Source organism: Bufo bufo, chromosome 3 (genome assembly GCF_905171765.1).
Source record: "Bufo bufo chromosome 3, aBufBuf1.1, whole genome shotgun sequence".
NCBI lineage: Eukaryota > Metazoa > Chordata > Amphibia > Anura > Bufonidae > Bufo > Bufo bufo.
The window spans coordinates 542,953,205-542,974,606 of NC_053391.1; the positions used below are offsets into that span (position 1 = coordinate 542,953,205).

The following is a 21,402-nucleotide window of genomic DNA, read 5'->3' on the forward strand; positions in this document are numbered from 1 at the left end:
TATAGATCATACAGGAACAGGAATCCAGCCCGGCATACCACGGACCGCTCTCGGCTGCGGAACACGGCCGTGTGCATTCGGCCTAATATAGACACGTTCTGTGATCATTTATCTTGGAAAACCCCTTTAAATGCTCATAAAGGCCTCAGCATGCACATGTGCATGAATAGGGATGAGCGAATCGACTTCGGATAAGGCTACTGTCACACTGCCGTTTCTGGGTCCGCCTGTGAGATCAGTTTCAAGGCTCTCACAAGCGGCCCAAAACGGATCAGTTTTGCCCTAATGCATTCTGAATGGATAAGGATCCGCTCAGAATGCATCAGATTGCCTCCGTTCAGCTTGCAGCGTTTTGATGTCCGTCTGACGAAATGGAGCCAAACGGATCCGTCCTAACTTACAATGTAAGTCAATGGGGACGGATCCGTTTTTACTGACAATATGGTGCAATTGAAAACGGATCCGCCTCCCATTGACTTTCAATGTAAGTCAAAACGGATCAGTTTGGATTATCATGGTAATGCAAACTGATCCGTTCTGAACGGATACAAGCGTTTGCATTATAAGTGCAGATCCGCACCTAAACGCAGGTGTGAAAGTAGCCTAAAACATCCGAAGTCTATTCACATAAAACTTTGTTCCAATACTGTACAGAGCAGTTGCTCCGTACACTATTAGAATGTATTGGTTCCGATGAGCTGAAGTTATTGCTTCGCGAAGTCTCGCGAGACTTCGGGCAAAAACTTCATAAATTCATTTGTACTGTAAAAAAAACATTTCTCGAACTCTAGTTCGGTTCCAAGTGGTACATTATAATACTGTACGGATCTCCTGCTCCGTACAGTATTGGAACAAAGTTTTATGTGAATAGACTTCGGATGTTTAAGGGTCCATTCACACGTCCACAAAATGGATCCGGATCAGTTCCGCAACGTTGCAGAACGGATCCGGACCCATTCATTTTCAATGGGGCAGGAAAAGATTAGGACAGCACACAGTGGGCTGTCCGCATCCGCACTTCCGTTCCGCAAAAAATAGAACATGTCCTATTCATGTCCTCAGACCAAGTGCCGAAACGCACATGGCCGGTGTCAGTGTTTTGCAGATCCGCAATTTTTGGACCGAAAAACACTTGCGGACGTGTGAATGGACCCTTATCCGAAGTCGATTCGCTCATCCCTACTCATGAACGCTGCAGGCCCAGCAGGTCACGTGGTCACTGCATCCAGTGACAGGCTGCAGAAGTGACATATCCCCCATCACATGACCCAGTGACAATACCCACGGGGGACAAACTGCAGCTGTCGCAGAATATTGGCTGCAGCGGCCACGTGACCCGTCAAACCAGATGTTTATGCAGGAAGACTAGTGATCTGCAGTCGCGGCTGAGGAGCGAAGGAACCAAGTGGCGGGGTTCAGTGGAGTACGATTCCCTCAGCAGGTCCTGCCAGGGCGGGAGGCGTGTCTGAAAGCCCCCCAGGGGTGAACAACCCCTTTAAATGCAATGACTTCAATAGAGGTAAACAAATTCACACAATGCCTGTTTTAAGACTTTTTCAGGACCTGTGTTGTGCAATATAAAGGAACACAAAAAAATTTACCAAAATAATTACACATGTCTAAGCACTTCCTCCCTTAATCTCCTTTTTCTTTACCCCGTTTCTTTTCCTATTACAGTTAAGACAGAGAAATAGATAAAGCTACGTTCTCGGTGTCTCAGGAGGAGATCACCCATGTCCTCTCCTCCACAGTCCTGTGACTAGTGGCTGGAGCAGGAGCCTCCCTGCTGTGTAAAAAAAGAAAAATCAAGACCTCGTCTAACCTCACACGACCACATAAGTTGGTCTCCAGCCAAAGATGCAGCAGATCAGCAGGAGATTAACTCCCTTTGCCCTCGTCAAGATTTCTAGAAGACTGTCAGGATCATGGAGCAAGTGCTGCAGACTGACTTTTTAGCATTCATTCCTTGGATTAGAAAGTACCAGACAGATTTTCCTGCATCATCACATAAGTCATACTACTGTTCACCGACCGTGTCAGATTCCATTAGCTTTTATTGGATGCAACAGGTTTAGGAGACATCTGGACTAGAAAAAAGATGCAGTCACATGCCATGTGTAAGGACAACTGCTGAAGCTGAACGATGACACTAAAGTCACAGAGCACAAATGCTAGTGATGTAAGAGCAGCAATGTATACAGTGGGGGTCATTTACTAAACACCGGCGTGAAACCCCAGGATCCATTTATTACATGGTGATATACATTACCCTGTATGTCACATAACCCCGGCATTCTTATAATTATTACTGCCATAGGGGTTGGGAACAGTAACCGGTATCTATGATTAATAAGAGTACAATAGTAAAACACCGCAACATTCAGTTATGCAGTCCAAGCATTACCATTTCTAATTTACCACTACCATGGATACATAAGAAGAAAGGAGTCATAACTGCACATCTCGAATTTCACTATAATCCAACAACAGTTGAAATTCGGATCTAATGATCTCCAGGGAAACGGATTCAGGCTGGAAAGACCCCAGCACTACAGTCAGGAGACTGGTTTATAAAAAAAAGTTTGAGCACTGTTTAGGCCTCATGCACACGACTATGTATTTACAGTAGACCGATACTGGCCATGTGCATCCCACTATTTCCGGGGGCCTCATTGTTTAAATTCCTATTCTTGTCCACAAAACGGCCAAGAATAGGACATGTTCTATATTTTTTGCAGGGTGGACATGCAGACATATACATGGTGTGCTGTCCGCACTTTTTTGCGGCTCCAATGAAATTAATTGAAAAACGCGGATTGGATGCTGGATAAAAAAAAAAAAAAAAAAAAGGAAGTGGTGTGTGTAAGGCCTTATGTGTAAAGTGTAACTCACCAACATAAGCCAAGTCTGAGTCCAGCAGGCCGCACGTATTATGTGAAAAGTATCATTACAAAGTGGCCGGATTCAGGTTTTCTACAGCCGGACGTACCGTCTCACCTAAAGCCTGTCACAGTACCATGTATATGGGTCTTACCGCTACGAGCTGTAATAGATAATATCTGTACACTAATACCAGCGGTTTATACACAGGTATTACACACCCATGTTGTTTGCTTTGTCCCAGCCCTAAGATGTCACAGAATCCAAAGGGCAGCTACTGGACATCACCTGGCATACGCGGACATAACTGGGTATTGTGTACAATGATCTGGCGCCAACATGACTTACAAACTGCTGCCCTGACCAGCAGAATGCAGGACGGAGAGGAAGAAATGCTGCCTGTGTCTGTATATAAGAGATAAATAATTTAGCGGAGGAGGCGGCCACGCTGCTGGATATCGTGTATTATCAATTTCAGCAGAACTCAGTCTGATACAGTCTGGGGAGACTGGCGTCAGTAATGGTAAATGTGTTGGGCTGCGTAAGTTCCTCCCCTTCCACCCAAGTCCTGCCCATTTTACAAAATCGGTGAGGATGGCAAAGAAGGGGCAAAGCAGGGCTTGCTAAAACTCTGACTTTTTGGCACCACAGCTCTAGTGAAGGGGTATGATAAATCTCACCATGACCAACTTTTAGAGCTTTCAGTTTTGTAAAGATTCTCAAGCATGTAGAAAACATGACCATTTGATAGAACTTGATGACCTCATTTTACATGTGCATTAAGAACCTCCATTGTAGAGTCAAATTTGATGAGAAAATAAAGATAGTGTTGCACGTTGTGCAATTTTTTTTACTTTAAAATGAGGGACACACTTGCAGAACTAGGCACACCCCACTGTAAGGCCTCTATCACACGAGCATGTCCGGATGCGTTGCGGCAAACCCGTGCGAGTAGGTACCCAATTGCAGTCAGTTTTGACTGCGATTGCGTTCCGTTGTTCAGTTTTTATCGCGCGGGTGCAATGAGTTTTACACGTGCGTGATAAAAAACCTGAATGTGGTACCCAGACCCGAACTTCTTCACAGAAGTTCAGGTTTGGGTTCAAGGTTGTGTAGATTGTATTATTTTCCCTTATAACATGGTTATAAGGGAAAATAATATCATTCTGAATACAGAATGTATAGTACAATAGGGCTGGAGGGGTTAAAAAATAAATAAATTTAACTCGCCTTAATCCACTTGTTTGCGCAGCCGGCATCTCTTCTGTCGTCTTCTTTGAGGAATAGGACCTTTGATGACGTCACTGCGCTCATCACATGGTCCATCACATTATCTTTTACCATGGTGATGGATCATGTGACGGGCCACGTGATGAGCGTAGTGACATCATCAAAAGGTCCTATTCCTCAAAGAAGAAGACAGAAGAGATGTCGGCTGCGCGAACAAGTGGATTAAGGGGAGTTAAATCAGGGCTTGACAAATTTCCTTGGAATCTAGGAGCCAGCTAAAAAAGTTAGGAGCCAGGCGGAGCCGCGTCATAAAATCTATATTGCGATATAATTTTAAGCATGTATATCGCAATATATCGTTTTCTATATTTGGGGGGGGTGGGGGGGTGTTCAAACTTTTTTTTTTTTTACTTTATTTAATAACTATTAGCCTCCTTAAGGGCTAGAACCCTTGTCATATTCACCCTAATAGAGCTCTATTAGGGTGAATAGGACTTTACACTCTCCCTGCTGTCCTGTGCTTTGTGCACACAACAGCAGGGAGCTGACCATGGCAGCCAGCCTCTGATCAGCCCCCCTCCAGCCTCTGATCAGCCCCCCTCCAGCCTCTGATCAGCCCCCCTCCAGCCTCTGATCAGCCCCCCTCCAGCCTCTGATCAGCCCCCCTCCAGCCTCTGATCAGCCCCCCTCCAGCCTCTGATCAGCCCCCCTCCAGCCTCCCTCTTATCAGCCCCCCTCCAGCCTCCCTCTTATCAGCCCCCCTCCAGCCTCCCTCTTATCAGCCCCTCCAGCCTCCCTCTTATCAGCCCCTCCAGCCTCCCTCTTATCAGCCCCTCCAGCCTCCCTCTTATCAGCCCCTCCAGCCTCCCTCTTATCAGCCCCTCCAGCCTCCCTCTTATCAGCCCCTCCAGCCTCCCTCTTATCAGCCCCTCCAGCCTCCCTCTTATCAGCCCCCCCTCTTATCAGCCCCTCCAGCCTCCCTCTTATCAGCCCCTCCAGCCTCCCTCTTATCAGCCCCTCCAGCCTCCCTCTTATCAGCCCCTCCAGCCTCCCTCTTATCAGCCCCTCCAGCCTCCCTCTTATCAGCCCCTCCAGCCTCCCTCTTATCAGCCCCCTCTGGTAACAAACCCACCCTGCCTCCCTCCCCAGTATTAATCATTGGTGGCAGTGGCCACAGGGTCCCCCTCCTCCTCCTCCCCCCATCATTGGTGGCACTGGCAGTGGGCAGTTCCGATCGGAGTCCCAGCAGTGTAATGCTGGGGCTCCGATCGGTTACCATGGCAGCCAGGAGTCACGCTACTGAAGTCCTGGCTGCGATGGTACGTTAGTGAGCAGCATTATACTCACGTGCGCCGTGATCGCCGGGAGCTCCTTCTTCTCATAGGTCTGTGCGGCGCATTGCTAATGCTATAAGCATAGCAATGAGCCGCACAGACAGAAGAAAGAGCGCCCGGCGGCCACGGCGCACGTGAGTATAATGCTGCTCACTAACATACCATCGCAGCCAGGACTTCAGTAGCGTGACTCCTGGCTGCCATGGTAACCGATCGGAGCCCCAGCATTACACTGCTGGGACTCCGATCGGAACTGCCCACTGCCACCAATGCAGAGAGTCGAAACTGAAGAACCCGGCCCCCCGACCTCTGACAGGACGCTGTGATCCGCGCGAATAACCCCTCAACTGAGGGGTTAATCGCGCGGATCACAGCGTGCAGTCATAGGGGCCGGGATATGGCCGGCACATTCATTGGTGGCGCAGTGGCCACAGTCCCTCCCCTCCTCCTCCTACCCTGTTCTTAGTGGCCAGCGGCAGCCGCGCACAGTGGGGAGGGAGGGACTCCTCTCCTCCACTGTGCCGCTCAGGAAACCATGGTGCGCGCCGAGAGCGCATCTTTGAAAACGGGCTGACAAATACCCAAGCGCCAGGACCAAATTCCTGGTCGCCATGGCGACCTGGCGCCCGGGATTTGTCGAGCCCTGAGTTAAATTATTTAATTTTTTTTGTAACCCCTCCAGCCCTATTGTACTATGCATTCTGTATTCAGAATGCTATTATTTTCCCTTATAACCATGTTATAAGGGGAAATAATAATGATCGGGTCTCCATTCCGATAGTCTTCTAGCAACCGTGCGTGAAAATCGCACACACATCCGCACTTGCTTGCAATTTTCACGCAGCCCCATTCACTTCTATGGGGCCTGCGTTGTGTGAAAAACGCACAATATAGAGCATGCTGCGATTTTCATGCAACGCACTAGTGATGCGTGAAAATCACCACTCATGTGCACAACCCCATAGAAATGAATGGGTCCGGATTCAGTGCGGGTGCAAGGCGTTCACCTCACGCATTGCACCTGCGCGGAAATCTTGCCCGTGTGAAAGAGGCCTAAGTCAAAAAGGTCTGTCGGGCAATTGTGGAAGCTGTTGGACACGATGGCAGATGGTTACCATTATAACAATGGACACCACAATGTAAGGGCGCACACGACAGTTATTGTTTTGCGGTCCATTTTTAACTGATCCGTTGTTCCGTATCTGAGTTTTTTTTTTCCCTCTAATTTAAGTCCTCTTCCGTTCCGTTATTCCACAAAACATATCCGTATGGTTTCTGTATGCAATCCGTTTTTTGCGGATCGGAAACAGTAACTTATTAATCACCAAACACATGAGCAATATGGGCTGGGCATAGCATTTCTAAAATACGGATGACATACAAATGTGTTCAGTGTGCGTTCCGTTTTCTTTGCAGACCCATTGACTTAAATAGGTCCTCGGACCATGATTGGCGGACAATAATGGGACATGCACTACTTTTTTGCGGAATGGAAATATAGAAACTAAATGCACACAGTTCATTCCGTTGTTTTTGCGAACCCACTGAAGTGAATGGTTCCGCATACAGTCCGCAAACAAACAAAAACAAAAAACGGAAGCGGAAAGAAAATACGTTCATGTGCATGAGCCCTAACTGTGAACAAAATATACTGTTTAAAATGTGTCAGTGCACCCTTGGACCAAAATCTCACACATACCCATACAGGAAGTCCAGCATGTGGCTGCATACGCCAAAGCTACATACCCAGCAGTGTGTCCATTCAGGGTCCTCCATAGGTGGGTATGATGTGGGACAGTTCTAGCTGGGATTAAAGACACACTTATCACGAGGCAGCTACTTTAAGAACCGCTGTACGAGAGGAACCTTAGCTGATCACTGTGGGCCTCTCACTTCCCCTAAAAACGTACGTGATTTCACGTAGGTAACAACATCCACGGGCCTCTGTTGTATCAGCTACATTAGTGCTGTTGTAGTCTTACTGAGCCGGTTATATCAAGACAAGATCCTTCATGAGCATCTTAAAAAGACTTCTGTGTTTGGTAAAAGAAAAAAAAAAAAAAAAAGCCACAAAAACTACACGAATGAGTCAATGACAAACATCCAGTGTCTTAAAAATCGTCTACAGTAATACAGTTTCTAAAACACAAGGAAAAGGAAGTAGGGGGTGAAACTGCAGTTTATATGTGTCAGCGAGACTGCATGCTGTAAGAGTGATGGGTATCATGCAGCACCATATTCTCCCCTAGAGGCAATGTTAATAAAATACCTGCATTAGCCTGTTGTCATACAGAGTTTTGTTTAGGTGTTTTGTGATTTCTGGTGCATTTTGAGAAAAAGAAAAAAAAACAAAAAAACACGCCAGCTCAAGATGTTGTATGAAAGTCTATGGGAAACATTAAAGGGAACCCGTCACCTAGAAAATGCATATTAAACCGCCAGCAAAACCTTATTGCAGCCTGTAGCAGGATTACAGGTGAAACGCGAAAAATTAGAATATCGTGCATTTATTTCAGTAATGCAAATTAAAAGGTGAAACTTAGACTACTTTTACACTAGCGGCAGGACGGATCCGACAGGCTGTTCACCCTGTCGGATCCGTCCTGACGCTATTTCGCCGTGCCGCCGGACTGCAGCGCCGTCCCCATTGACAGTAATGGGGACGGTGGGCGGAGCTCCGGCGCAGCATGCCGAAAGTCCGCTGGTCTAAAAGTACTGCATGTCCGACTTTTTTGTCCGGCGGCCTCTCGCCGTGCACTGCCGAAAAAAATTACTTTAAATACATATGTAAATGAGCAGTTAAGTGCATCAAGGGCAGTTCCAAGCCACTCTGTGCACTCTTGCTCCTCCTACTTCCTCTACCAGGCCCTCCCTCTCCTATTTGAGTAAGGGTACTTTCACACTAGCGGCAGGACGGATCCGCCAGGCTGTTCACCCTGTCGGATCCGTTCTACCACTATTTCGCCGTGCCACCGCTCCGTCCCCATTGACTATAATGGGGACGGGGGCGGAGCTCCGGCGTAGCACGGCGAGAGGCCACCAGACTAATAAGTCAGACAAAGTATTTTTAGTCCGGCCGTGCTGGCATGGCGAAATAGCAGTAGAACGGATCCGACAGGGTGAACAGCCAGTCGGATCCGTCCTGCCGCTAGTGTGAAAGGGTATAAGGGAAAGATCTGCACCTGTTCTGTGTTTAGACCCGCACCTAGTTTTGGCACCCAATCACTGACGTGTGAATGAGGCATTGGGCCCCGTCCACATTTCCATGTCCATTTGACGTCTGTGAAAGATTCAGTACGTGTTCCATCCGTGAAGAACAAAAGTATCACACGTTGCCGTGATTTTGAACAAACACTGATGTTTGAACAAACACATTAAAATCAATAGGTACGTGTGCTGCCTGTGGAAAATGCGAATTGCACACTTCTGTTAAAAACGGAAATGTGAACAGGGTCTTTCACATGCAATCATCACACCCCTGCCTTGACCAATCCTCTGTCCAGCTACTACTCCTAACTTCTCTACTCCCACGTGCTATATCTTTTTCTTCACTCTTGCAAAAACTATTCATAGATCTTAAATGTTCACATAAGTTACAGTACCTGTATTTTTAAGCAAAATCTAGAAATATATTAAAAGTGTTTATCCCACAAAAATTATCACATAACCACAGGGTTGGTGATAAATATCGGTTTGAACGGAGTGGGAATCCAACCAATGGTAATCTCCATAATTCAGAGAACTATGGGTCCACTCTATGACAAGCGAGTTCAATGCGAGAAACTCCCTGGGGGAGATTTATCAAAAGTGGTGGAAAGGAAAACTGGCTTGGTTGCCCATAGTAACCAATCAGATTCCACCTTTCATTTACCAAAGGAGCTGTCAAAAATGAAAGGTGGGATCTGATTAGCTGCTCTGAGCAACTAAGCCAGTTTTCCTTTCCACCAGTTAGGATAAATCTCCCCCACCACGTCAGCCATGCCTTGTTCCAGAGAAGCATAAAGCTCTGTTCACATTCGCATCATGACTTCCATTTATAACAGTGACCCTAAAAAAAAAAATGGCTGACCTTACTGACCTAATATAGGATCCATCCGATTTCCAGTATTTTTGACAGTAAGACTAGCACTTCATGCTGCTGTCAAAAATAACAGAAACCTTGACGAGCTTGCAAAATCACCAGTGTGAACAGAAACTAAAAAATGGCCACACACACGAGAGACATTTCATCTAGGTCCCACTAAATATACACAATTGGCCGAGTGTGCATGTCGGTTTTTTGCAGGTAGGAGAGGGCATTAAGCTTCTGCCAGACCTCTCTGATGAGGGGACTAAAGACTGAGCATGTGTATGACCAGCTTTACACAGTCTTAAAGGGGTTGTCCAAGAGCAGAAAAACATGGCTTTCTTCTTAAAACAGCGCCACCCCTGTCCATGGGTCGTGTCTGCTACTGCAGCTCAATGGGGCAGAGCTGTAATACCACACACAACCTGTGGACAGGGGTGGTGCTGTTTGTGGAAGAACCAGCCATGTTTTTATAATCCTGGACAACCCCTTTAACCTCTTACGTTTATAAGACACAGAAAGTCGCACATAAACTGCGTTGCGGTCTACAACGGCAATGTTGCATGCAACCAAAAATCCAAGATTTTTTGTGACGGTCACATTGCATGTGATGTCCCAACGTGACACTGCAATCTTCATGTGGTGTGACATGTGTACCCATGTAGCCCCAGCCTAAATGTTGCTGAGCGATGAAGACACTTTAAGACCTTACCACATTAACCCTCTCTAAGCAGCGCAGAGGCAAGACCCTTCCCTGCATGCTGTCAGACATCACTTAGGGCTCGTGCACACAAGCGTGTGTGGCCTGTGCCCGTATTTGGGACCGCAGCGGGTTCGCAATATACAGGGAACCAGCCTTGTGTACTCCATCTATCACAGACGCAGACCCATTGACTTGACTGGGTCTGCAATCCTCAAGATGGGGAGCGGAGATGCGGATCGGAAGCGCATGGAAGCACTACGATGCGCTTCTGTGGGATTTCAGTCTGTGCGGACCTTCTTTTGCGGATTGCGTCAATGGGTGCGGTTTGTGGTGCACACGGACGGTGCCTGTGCGTTGCGGACTGCAGCATGGGCACAGGGTACACACATGAGCTCTTACACCACCCAGACCACGTGCGTGACCAAGAGTGTTTTCATTCCTGCTCTGTTCAGAAACCCCGTAAGGTACCTGTACACTCCACACAAAAAAATAAACGCATGTTACATGCGGTTTGTGGTGCAGGTATGATCCAGTTTTGCCGCAGCTCTCATCCCTGCAGCACAAAGGGTGAAATCTGCACACACAAAAAATAATTCAAAAACCACACAAACAATTGACGTGCTAAGGTTTCTGGATGGAAGAAAAATAAGCAAAATGTACATCGGATTTGCCTAATCACATACACTTTGCTGGTAAGTCTAAACTGCGGTTTTCCTGTACATAATCCAACTATCCTAGGTATAGAGCAAAGCATTAGATGACAACACCGCCATAGAGGTGACAGTCCGTCATACTCATCAGGATCACTTTTCGTTTGGTGAGCTAGAGGAGCAAGATGACTGACACCGTCTATTGATATAGGCACGGCCCTGCAGTTTTGAAGTTGATAATAGGGGTTGTCCTTCAGTTTCGCCTTGGTGGAAAGTGCGTGTTTACCTGTCAGGTCTGGTGTTAGCAATAGGATAGTCAGTGCGCAGCACCTACCTTTTCATCGGGTCCCTGCGGATCCTGCATGTATAGGCTCCCCAAGTCTGAAATCAGAAAAAGGTTTTAAAAGCTAGAGTTAAAATGGCCACGACAGATTAGGGAAGTGGTATCATTGCCTCAGCCTTATGAGTCATACATGAAACTGTGTGTTTGTGAAGGAGGGAACGCCCATGTTGCTGGGGGCCCAATTATCCTGCTAGGTCAAACATGCAAATGTGCAGGTAAGACAAAACACACACAGGGCAGGCTGGGAAGAGGAACGCCCTGCCCCACCTTAAGCAGGCACAGAGCAAAGTGCAGGAGGCAGGCGTAAGCAGGAGGGTCAGGTACTTCTGAGAAAAGGAATGCATTACGTACACTGCGGCCGGACGGGAGATTACACCACAGTCCGTGCTACGAGATTTGTAAAGAACCATTAACTTCAAGTACTACAAACAAGCAAATTCTTCATTGTGAGGCCATCCATATGATCACGAAACAGTCCAGAGTAAGGGATCATACAGACACAAACGGATTTTTAGTCCACATCCGATCCGCTTATTTTGTGGGTCAGATGCGGACCCGTTCACTTCAATGGGGCCGCAAAAAAATGCGGACAGCATGTGCTGTCCACATCCGTATGTCCATTCCGTTGCATCTGCAAAAATGGCTATGGTTGTGTGCATGAGACCTTAAAGGGTTTCACCAGGAATAGAAAATGTGGCAGCTTTCTTCCAAAAAGAGCCCCATCCACAGGTTGTGTGGGGTATTACAGCTCAGCCCCTTTGACTTCAGTGGAGCTGAGCTGTAATATCAGGCACAGCTCACGGAAAGGGGTGGCTGGTTTTTGGAATAAAGAAGCCAGTTTATTCGAATACTGGCCAAACCCGTACATTACTGCAGTCCATTGTTTTATAGCATTAGGTAATTTCCATCATGAAAATCCCAGCAAATTCCGTATGTGTGACATGTGGATTTTGTTGTCAATTTACCATGGTTTAATTCCACCGCACTGCAAGGAATGAAAACCTTGCTTAAAAAATAAGTAAATAAAAATAAATACAATTATAATTACAAAAAGGCTGCACACCATTATATATACAAACATATAATGGGACCCATCTGTGGAAGCCACCTTGACGCCTCGTAGATGGGCCCGACACGTATGTGCGCTAAGAGCTTCTATTATTCATTTATAGTCGGTATTGTACCACTTTTATATAGAATGACCCCCATTTCTTAGCTCTATTGTTTGTATATATAATGGTGTGCAGCCATTTTGTTTTTTGTAATTATGTTTGCTTCATGGATATGCACCTGTGATTCTGAAGGTTTTAGTCTAAATTTTCTTGCTGAATAAAAAAAAAAAATATATATATATATATATATATATATATATATATATATATATATATATATATATATATATATATATATATATACATACATACATATACACACACTGCTCAAAAAAATAAAGGGAATCAAACTGTCCACTTAGGAAGCAACACTGAGTGACAATCAATTTCACATGCTGTTGTGCAAATGGGATAGACAACAGGTGGAAATTATAGGCAATTAGCAAGACACCCCCAATAAAGGAGTGGTTCTGCAGGTGGTGACTACAGACCACTTCTCAGTTCCTATGCTTCCTGGCTGATGTTTTGGTCACTTTTGAATGCTGGCGGTGCTTTCACTCTAGTGGTAGCATGAGACGGAGTCTACAACCCACACAAGTGGCTCAGGCAGTGCAGCTTATCCAGGATGGCACATCAATGCGAGCTGTGGCAAGAAGGTTTGCTGTGTCTGTCAGCGTAGTGTCCAGAGCATGGAGGCGCTACCAGGAGACAGGCCAGTACATCAGGAGACGTGGAGGAGGCCGTAGGAGGGCAACAACCCAGCAGCAGGACCGCTACCTCCGCCTTTGTGCAAGGAGGAACAGGAGGAGCACTGCCAGAGCCCTGCAAAATGACCTCCAGCAGGCCACAAATGTGCATGTGTCTGCTCAAACGGTCAGAAACAGACTCCATGAGGGTGATATGAGGGCCCGACGTCCACAGGTGGGGGTTGTGCTTACAGCCCAACACCGTGCAGGACGTTTGGCATTTGCCAGAGAACACCAAGATTGGCAAATTTGCCACTGGCGCCCTGTGCTCTTCACAGATGAAAGCAGGTTCACACTGAGCACATGTGACAGACGTGACAGAGTCTTGAGACGCCGTGGAGAACGTTCTGCTGCCTGCATCATCCTCCAGCATGACCGGTTTGGCATTGGGTCAGTAATGGTGTGGGGTGGCATTTCTTTGGAGGGCCGCACAGCCCTCCATGTGCTCGCCAGAGGTAGCCTGACTGCCATTAGGTACCGAGATGAGATCCTCAGACCCCTTGTGAGACCATATGCTGGTGCGGTTGGCCCTAGGTTCCTCCTAATGCAAGACAATGCTAGACCTCATGTGGCTGGAGTGTGTCAGCAGTTCCTGCAAGACGAAGGCTTTGATGCTATAGACTGGCCCGCCCGTTCCCCAGACCTGAATCCAATTGAGCACATCTGGGACATCATGTCTCGCTCTATCCACCAACGTCACGTTGCACCACAGACTGTCCAGGAGTTGGCAGATGCTTTAGTCCAGGTCTGGGAGGAGATCCCTCAGGAGACCGTCCGCCACCTCATCAGGAGCATGCACAGGCGTTGTAGGGAGGTCATACAGGCACGTGGAGGCCACACACACACACACAACTGAGCCTCATTTTGACTTGTTTTAAGGACATTACATCAAAGTTGGATCAGCCTGTAGTGTGTTTTTCCACTTTAATTTTGAGTGTGACTCCAAATCCAGACCTCCATGGGTTGAAAAATTTGATTTCCATTTTCTAATTTTTGTGTGATTTTGTTGTCAGCACATTCAACTATGTAAAGAACAAAGTATTTCAGAAGAATATTTAATTAATTCAGATCTAGGATGTGTTATTTTTGAGTTCCCTTTATTTTTTTTGAGCAGTGTAATATATATATATATATATATATATATATATATATATATATATATATATATATATATATATTACACACACACACATATACATATACACACACACACACACTGCATTTGATATTTTCCATAGACCTTGCCTAGAAAATGCTGCAAAAAAATAAAAATAAAAAAAATAATCCAGCCACAAAAAAAATAAACAAAATTCCACAAAATTGTCAGAAAAAATAAATAAATAAACTGACACCAGGCTAAAAAAGAAAGAAAAAAAAGTTTTAAATGTTGACAAGGGACACTGCAGGGCATGAGGTGGTGCTGCTTGATATTAGGCATAACGCCGCATATGCATTTGCCCAGAGAATTATTTTATGGAAATATAGAAATGCCAGGAGATGGCAATTACGTAAAATCTAAGGCCCCTTTCACACGGGCGAGTATTCCGCGCGGGTGCAATGCGTGAGTGGAACGCATTGCACCCGCACTGAATCATGACCCATTCATTTCGATGGGGCTGTTCACATGAGCGGTGATTTTCACGCATTACTTGTGCGTTGCGTGAAAATGGCAGCAAGCTCTATTTTGTGCGTTTTTCACGCAACGCAGGTCCCATAGAAGTGAATGGGGCTGCGTGAAAATCGCAAGCATCTGCACGCAAGTGCGGAGGCGGTGCGATTTTCACGCATGGTTGCTAGGTGAGGATCGGGATGGAGACCCGATCATTATTATTTTCCCTTATAACATGGTTATAAAAGGGAAAATAATAACATTCTGAATACAGAATGCAAAGTAAAATGGGGCTGGAGGGGTTAAAAAAATAATAATAATTTAACTCACCTTAATCCACTTGCTCACGCAGGCCGGCATCTCTTCTGTCTTCATCTTAGCTGTGTGCAGGAAAAGGATCTTTGATGACATCACTCTGGTCATCACATGATCTTTTACCATGGTGATGGATCATGTGATGGACCATGTGATGACCGGAGTGACCTCACCACAGGTCCTTTTCCTGCAATCAGCAAAGAAGGAGATAGAAGAGAAGCCAGGCTGCGCGATCAAGTGGACTAAGGTGAGTTTAATTATTTTTTAGTTTTTTTTTTAACCCCTCCAGCGCTGTTTTACTATGCATTCTGTATTCAGAATGCTATTATTTTCCCTTATAACCATGTTATAAAGGAAAATAACTGAATGCACACGTCATCCGTATTTTTTGTTGATCCTTTTTTTGCGGACCGCAAAATAATGAAAAAGCCATCCGGTCGTGTGCATGAGGCCTAAGCCAAAGCCGCACTGTATTATGAACGCTCACACAGCTTGGCATCGCTCCTCCTCCACAACTACAAAGAACACCACATTTCTATTGCAGATAATGCCACAATGTGCAGGCAGTAGCCAGGGTTAAAGGGGTTATCCTGGAATTTGATATTGATGGCCTATCCTCAGAATAGGTCATCAATATTAGGTTGGCGGTGGTTCAGCTCCTGGCACCCCCACCGATCAGCTGTTTGAAGAGGCAGTTCTTTTACCAAGCGCAGCACCGTTTATTGTATAGCTGCTTCTGCTTGGTATTGCATCTCAGCCTTAGGGCTCATGCACACGACAGTATTTTGCTTCCGTATACGGACCGTATTTTGATTCCGTATACAGAACCATTAATTTCAATGGGTCTGCAAAAGATGCAGACAGCACTCTGTGTGCTGTCCGCATCCGTTGCTCCGTTCCGTGACCCCGCAAAAATTATGAGACATGTCCTATTCTTGTCCGTTTTGCGGACAAGAATAGGCATCTCTATAATGAGCCTCCTGTTCCGTTCCGCAAATTGCGGAAGGCACACGGGCGGCATCCGTTTTTTGCGGATCCGCGATTTGCGGACTGCAAAAAACGGCACGGTCGTGAGCACACAACCGTATGTATTTTGTGATCCGCAAAAAAAAGGATGACGTTCGTGTGCATTCCTTACTCTGAAGCCTAATGCAGGCATGCAGTGTGAAGGACCGCCCCTCCGTCTTCCTGTCTTCTTAGCTGGAGACAGACAAGCCATAGCAACAGTCTTTTAAGGGAGCAGTGGAAAGGGACAGAGGACATTAATGAAAGCTGTTATTTTAAGGTAATTACAGACTAGAGATGAGCGAATTTCATATTTAGAAATAAGTTCACACTTCGTTTGGTGGTAAAAGGTGAATTGCGTTATGGATTCCGTTACCACGGACCATAACGCAATTCTTTAATGGAATACATAACGGAATGCCTTTAGATCTGTCCCGCTTCCGTTATGCAGGGGAGTCCTCTAAAGGCATTCCGTTATGTATTCAGTCATAGAATTGCGTTATCGTCCGTGGTAACGGAATCCATAACGCAATTCACCTTTTACCAACAAACGAAGTGAGAACGAATTTCATAAGCGGAAAGTCGCTCATCTCTATTACAGATCTTTTGACAATCATTGACAGACTAACTCAGGTATACATGTCTAGCTCTAATAAACTAGCAAATAAAAAAAATATATGAGTTACCCTTTAAGGGGTGTCACATCTACTGATCAAGCGCTACACTGCCAGGTACTAATACTGTACTGTCAGGACCAGTGAAAGGCCCTCTTTAACCACCTCAGCTCCCCTAGCTTAAACCCCCTTAATGACCAGACCACTTTTTACACTTCTGACCTACACTACTTTCACCGTTTATTGCTCGGTCATACAACTTACCACCCAAATGAATTTTACCTCCTTTTCTTCTCTCTAATAGAGCTTTCATTTGGTGGTATTTCATTGCTGCTGACATTTTTACATTTTTTGTTAATAATTGAAATGTAACGAAATTTTTGCAAAAAAAAAATGAAATTGTTCACTTTCAGTTGTAAAATTTTTCAAAAAAAAAAAAAGACGACATTTCTATATAAATTTTTCTCTAAATTTATTGTTCTACATGTCTTTGATAAAAAAAAAAATGCAATAAAAGTGTATATTTATTGGTTTGGGTAAAAGTTATAGCGTTTACAAACTATGGTACAAAAATGTGAATTTCCGCATTTTGAAGCAGCTCTGACTTTCTGAGCACCTGTCATGTTTCCTGAGGTTCTAAAATGCCCAGACATTAGAAAACCCCCACAAATGACCCCATTTCGGAAAGTAGACACCCTAAGGTATTCGCTGATGGCCATAGTGAGTTCATAGAACTTTTTATTTTTTGTCACAAGTTAGTGGAAAAAGAGGATTTTTATTTATTTTTTTCTTACAAAGTCTCATATTCCACTAACTTGTGACAAAAAATAAAAACTTCCATGAACTCACTATGCCCATCACGAAATACCTTGGGGTGTCTTCTTTCCAAAATGGGGTCACTTGTGGGGTAATTATACTGCCCTGGCATTTTAGGGGCCCTAATGCGTGAGAAGTAGTTTGAAATTCAAATGTGTAAAAAATGTCCTGTGAAATCCTAAAGTTGCTCTTTAGAATTTGGGCCCCTTTGCCCACCTAGGCTGCAAAAAAGTGTCACACATGTGGTATCGCCGTACTCAGGAGAAGTTGGGCAATGTGTTTTGGGGTGTCTTTACATATACCCATGCTGGGTGAGAGAAATATCTCTGTAAAAGTCAACTTTTCCCATTTTTTTATACAAAGTTGTCATTTGACCAAGATATTTCTCTCACCCAGCATGGGTATATGTAAAAAGACACCCCAAAACGCATTGCCCTACTTCTCCGGAGTACGGCGATACCACATGTGACACTTTTTTGCAGCCTAGGTGCGCAAAGGGGCCCAAATTCCTTTTAGGAGGGCATTTTTAGAGATGTGGATTCCAGACTTCTTCTCACGCTTTAGGGCCCCTAAAATGCCAGGGCAGTATAAATACCCCACATGTGACCCCATTTTGGAAAGAAGACACCCCAAGGTATTCCGTGAGGGGCATTGCGAGGTCATAGAAGTTTTTATTTTTTTGGCACAAGTTAGCGGAAATTGATTTTTAATTTTTTTTCTCAAAGTCTCCCTTTCCGCTAACTTGTGACAAAAAATTCAATCTTTCATGGACTCAATATGCCCCTCAGCAAATAGCTTGGGGTGTCTTCTTTCCGAAATGGGGTCACTTGTGGGGTATTTATACTGCCCTGGCATTTTAGGGGCCCTAAATCGTGAGAAGTCTGGAATATAAATGTCAAAAAAAATTTACGCATTTGGATTCCGTGAGGGGTATGGTGAGTTCATGTGAGATTTTATTTTTTGTCACAAGTTAGTGGAATATGAGACTTTGTAAGAAAAAAAATAAAAAAAATAAAATAAAATCTATTTCCGCTAACTTGTGACAAAAAAAATAAAAATCTTCTATGAACTCGCCATGCCCCTCAAAAGTGATCTTTTTACAGCGCCGCAGCGATTTTACGGTGTTTTTGCAGTGATCAGAAAAAAAAAAATCCTGTCACTGCGGTGGCGCGGACTGAACGCAAGTGTGCGCACAAGATCAGGCCTGATCGGGCGAACACTGCGTTTTTTGTAGAGCCTATAGAACATATCCTATTCTTGTCCGCAATTGCGGACAAGAAAAGGCATTTTCTATATAGTTCTGGCAATGTGCGGATCCGCAAAACACATACGGACGTCCGAATGGAGCCTTACAGGGGGGTGATCAATGACAGGGGGGTGATCAGGGAGTCTATATGGGGTGATCAGGGGTTAATAAGTGACAAGGGGGGGGTAGTGTAGTGGTGATTGGTGCTACTTACAGAGCTGCCTGTGTCCTCTGGTGGTCGATCCAAGCAAAAGGGACCACCAGAGGACCAGGTAGCAGGTATATTAGACGCTGTTCTCAAAACAGCGTCTAATATACCTTTAAGGGGTTAAAAAAAAAAACGATCTCCGCTGGCAGGCTGTAGGTCCACTCGTTTACCTCCGGTTCCTGTGAACGCACGCTCCTGTGTGCGCGCGTTCACAGGAAATCTCGCCTCTCGCGAGATGACGCGCCAGCGCATGAAGGTGCCTGAATCGACCGCCTCCGGACCGCAATCCTGCGTTAGGCGGTCCGGAGGCGGTTAAAGGGGTTGTCTCACCTCAGTAAGTGGCATTTATCATGTAGAGAAAGTTAATACAAGCCACTTACTAATATATTGTTATTACCCATTGTGAGGCAGTGACAGGCCTCACGGCTGCTAGGGGAGAGATATGGCAGGAGTTTCCATTTCTTCGCTGTCAATCAGCAGGTCAGAGGCCGCACCAGGTGGAACAATCAGTCTGGGATAAGAGCCCAGTCCAGACTGTTAGGAGAAGGAAGAGTCTGTGTGCAGCAGAGGCCTGGGAAGGCTCTGTACAAGTGGGCTCAGCCGAGCTGGATGAGGGGCCACGGGGCTAGGTGTTAGCCTGAACTTTGGGGGACTCTGTGAGGTCTTGGAATCGACGGTCGCTAGGCCAGAGTCAGTAGGACTTCTGGGCCACAATCCCCCAAAAGGTACTGGACTTTGTTACAGCCTGGAAGTGCTGGATTGTTAGGCTGGGAAAAGCCGCATGTTCTTCCCGTGTGTGAACGTGGCTTTCAGTGAGGTAGGGAGTCCTCATGTTTAGTTAGAGGCCAGTTTTATCTGTATTGTTTGTTTTGGTTTTGCTGAGGTGCCAAATAAACGCAATGTTTGGCCCCTAACCCTGTGGTCGATGAAGATCATTGTGAGAATGACCCCCGAATAAGAGGCGATCCCTTACACCATATTGCTTCCTTTGCTGGCTGGATTCATTTTTCTATCGCAGTATACACTGCTCGTTTCCATGGTTACAGACCACCCAGCAATCCATCAGTGGTGGTCGTGCTTGAACAATATAGGAAAAAGCACTGTCCTATGCATACTCGCACTGTCCCGGCCAGCGCTTCTTCCCATGGTGTGCAAGCACGACCTCCACTAATGGATTGCAGGGTGGTCTGTAACCATGGAAACGAGCAGTGTATAATGTGATGGAAAAATGAATCCAGCCAGCAAAGGAGGCAATATGGACAATCACAATACATTAGTAGGTGGCTTGTATTAACTTCCTCTACATGATAAATGCCACTTACTGAAGTGAGACAACCCCTTTAACTAGATGTGATAACTCACCAAGTGTGCCTGTTAACTCTGCTACATCCGTATTTATATTCAATGGGAAGAGAGGAGAAAGCCGCCGCCGGGGCAGAAGGATCAGGCACAAATAAATACTCTGCACACATTAGACATTCAGCAGAACCCGCCGTTCTCTTCAATGTGTATGGAGGCCTTTAGACACTGAATGCGGACAGATCTGCTGCCTGTAATGCTATTTGCCTGCAGTACTGTTGCCTACCTTCCATCTGATGTCTATGACCTGCTTTATACCAGGCAGCAGCCAATACTCCGTTTGTTCTGTATGTTGTGATGTTCTGAGGTATAGTCACAACTTGTATCACTTTGTTCATAAGTCAAGGTCAAGAGATTGCAAAATCTTTTACGAGAAGCTCATCCATTGCACCCTGCCAACTCTGCATCTTCACGATTAACTCCTTCTACCTCTATGAAGTAAAGGAATGCTTTTGTGATATTTCATTTTAGTTTATATTCAGTAATATTTGTGCTTAGTTTGTAACATTTTTGGTAACATTTTTCAATATCCTCCATTAAAAGTTAAATACAGTAAAAGGGGGAGTTGACATGTCACACTCAAATAAGGCTTCCTGGCATAATTTGTGAAAAATCATGGAAAAACTATTCTCGGTCTTTGGAAAATTGGGATAAAAAACACACTTTAATTTTAAACACTATGCATGAACGCGCTCTAATGCTGGTCATACAAATGTATAAACATAATATTACCACTGGTTTTCTCTATTATATTTGTTAAGGGCACTGTCTGAATGAAACTGGGGCAGCCCCTGTAAATGTGGCAAAACAAAAGTAGTGAAAACCCCTTTTTGTAAGCTACGTCTTGCAGCACTGTGCCCGATCCTTCCCGCTGCTGATATATTCCTGGCTGCAGTGGTGACGTTCTGTGCACACAGGTCACTGTGCAGCCAATCACTGGCCTCAGAAGAAAATAGGGCATCTGAGGCCAGTGATTGGCTGTAGCAGTGACCTGTGGACATCAACGCTGCAGCCAGAAAAAGAGACATGACTGACACCACACTAGGACCTATCATGGATGACTATTACTTTTTAAATTACAATCTGTGCTACCTAACACACAGGAGAACACAGTACTACATACCTCTTACATCCAATGACGTCTCCTCAGACCAGACCGCCATGAT

At 45.4% G+C, this 21,402-nt stretch overlaps 1 protein-coding gene across 4 annotated transcripts in view; it reads right to left on the reverse strand.

The window, feature by feature from the left end:
• Positions 1-21,402, reverse strand: part of ELF1 (E74 like ETS transcription factor 1) — a 108,916-nt gene that overhangs the window by 67,624 nt on the left and 19,890 nt on the right. For 2 of the 4 annotated variants that reach the window (XM_040425397.1, XM_040425389.1), the window contains exon 1: positions 11,198-11,313. The exons of 1 other annotated variant lie outside the window; for it this stretch is intronic. The gene's annotated coding sequence lies outside the window, so the exon portion shown is untranslated. Of the gene's footprint in view, positions 1-11,197; positions 11,314-21,402 lie in introns of those variants that run through there. One more of the 4 variants, XM_040425390.1, reaches the window with a different exon arrangement.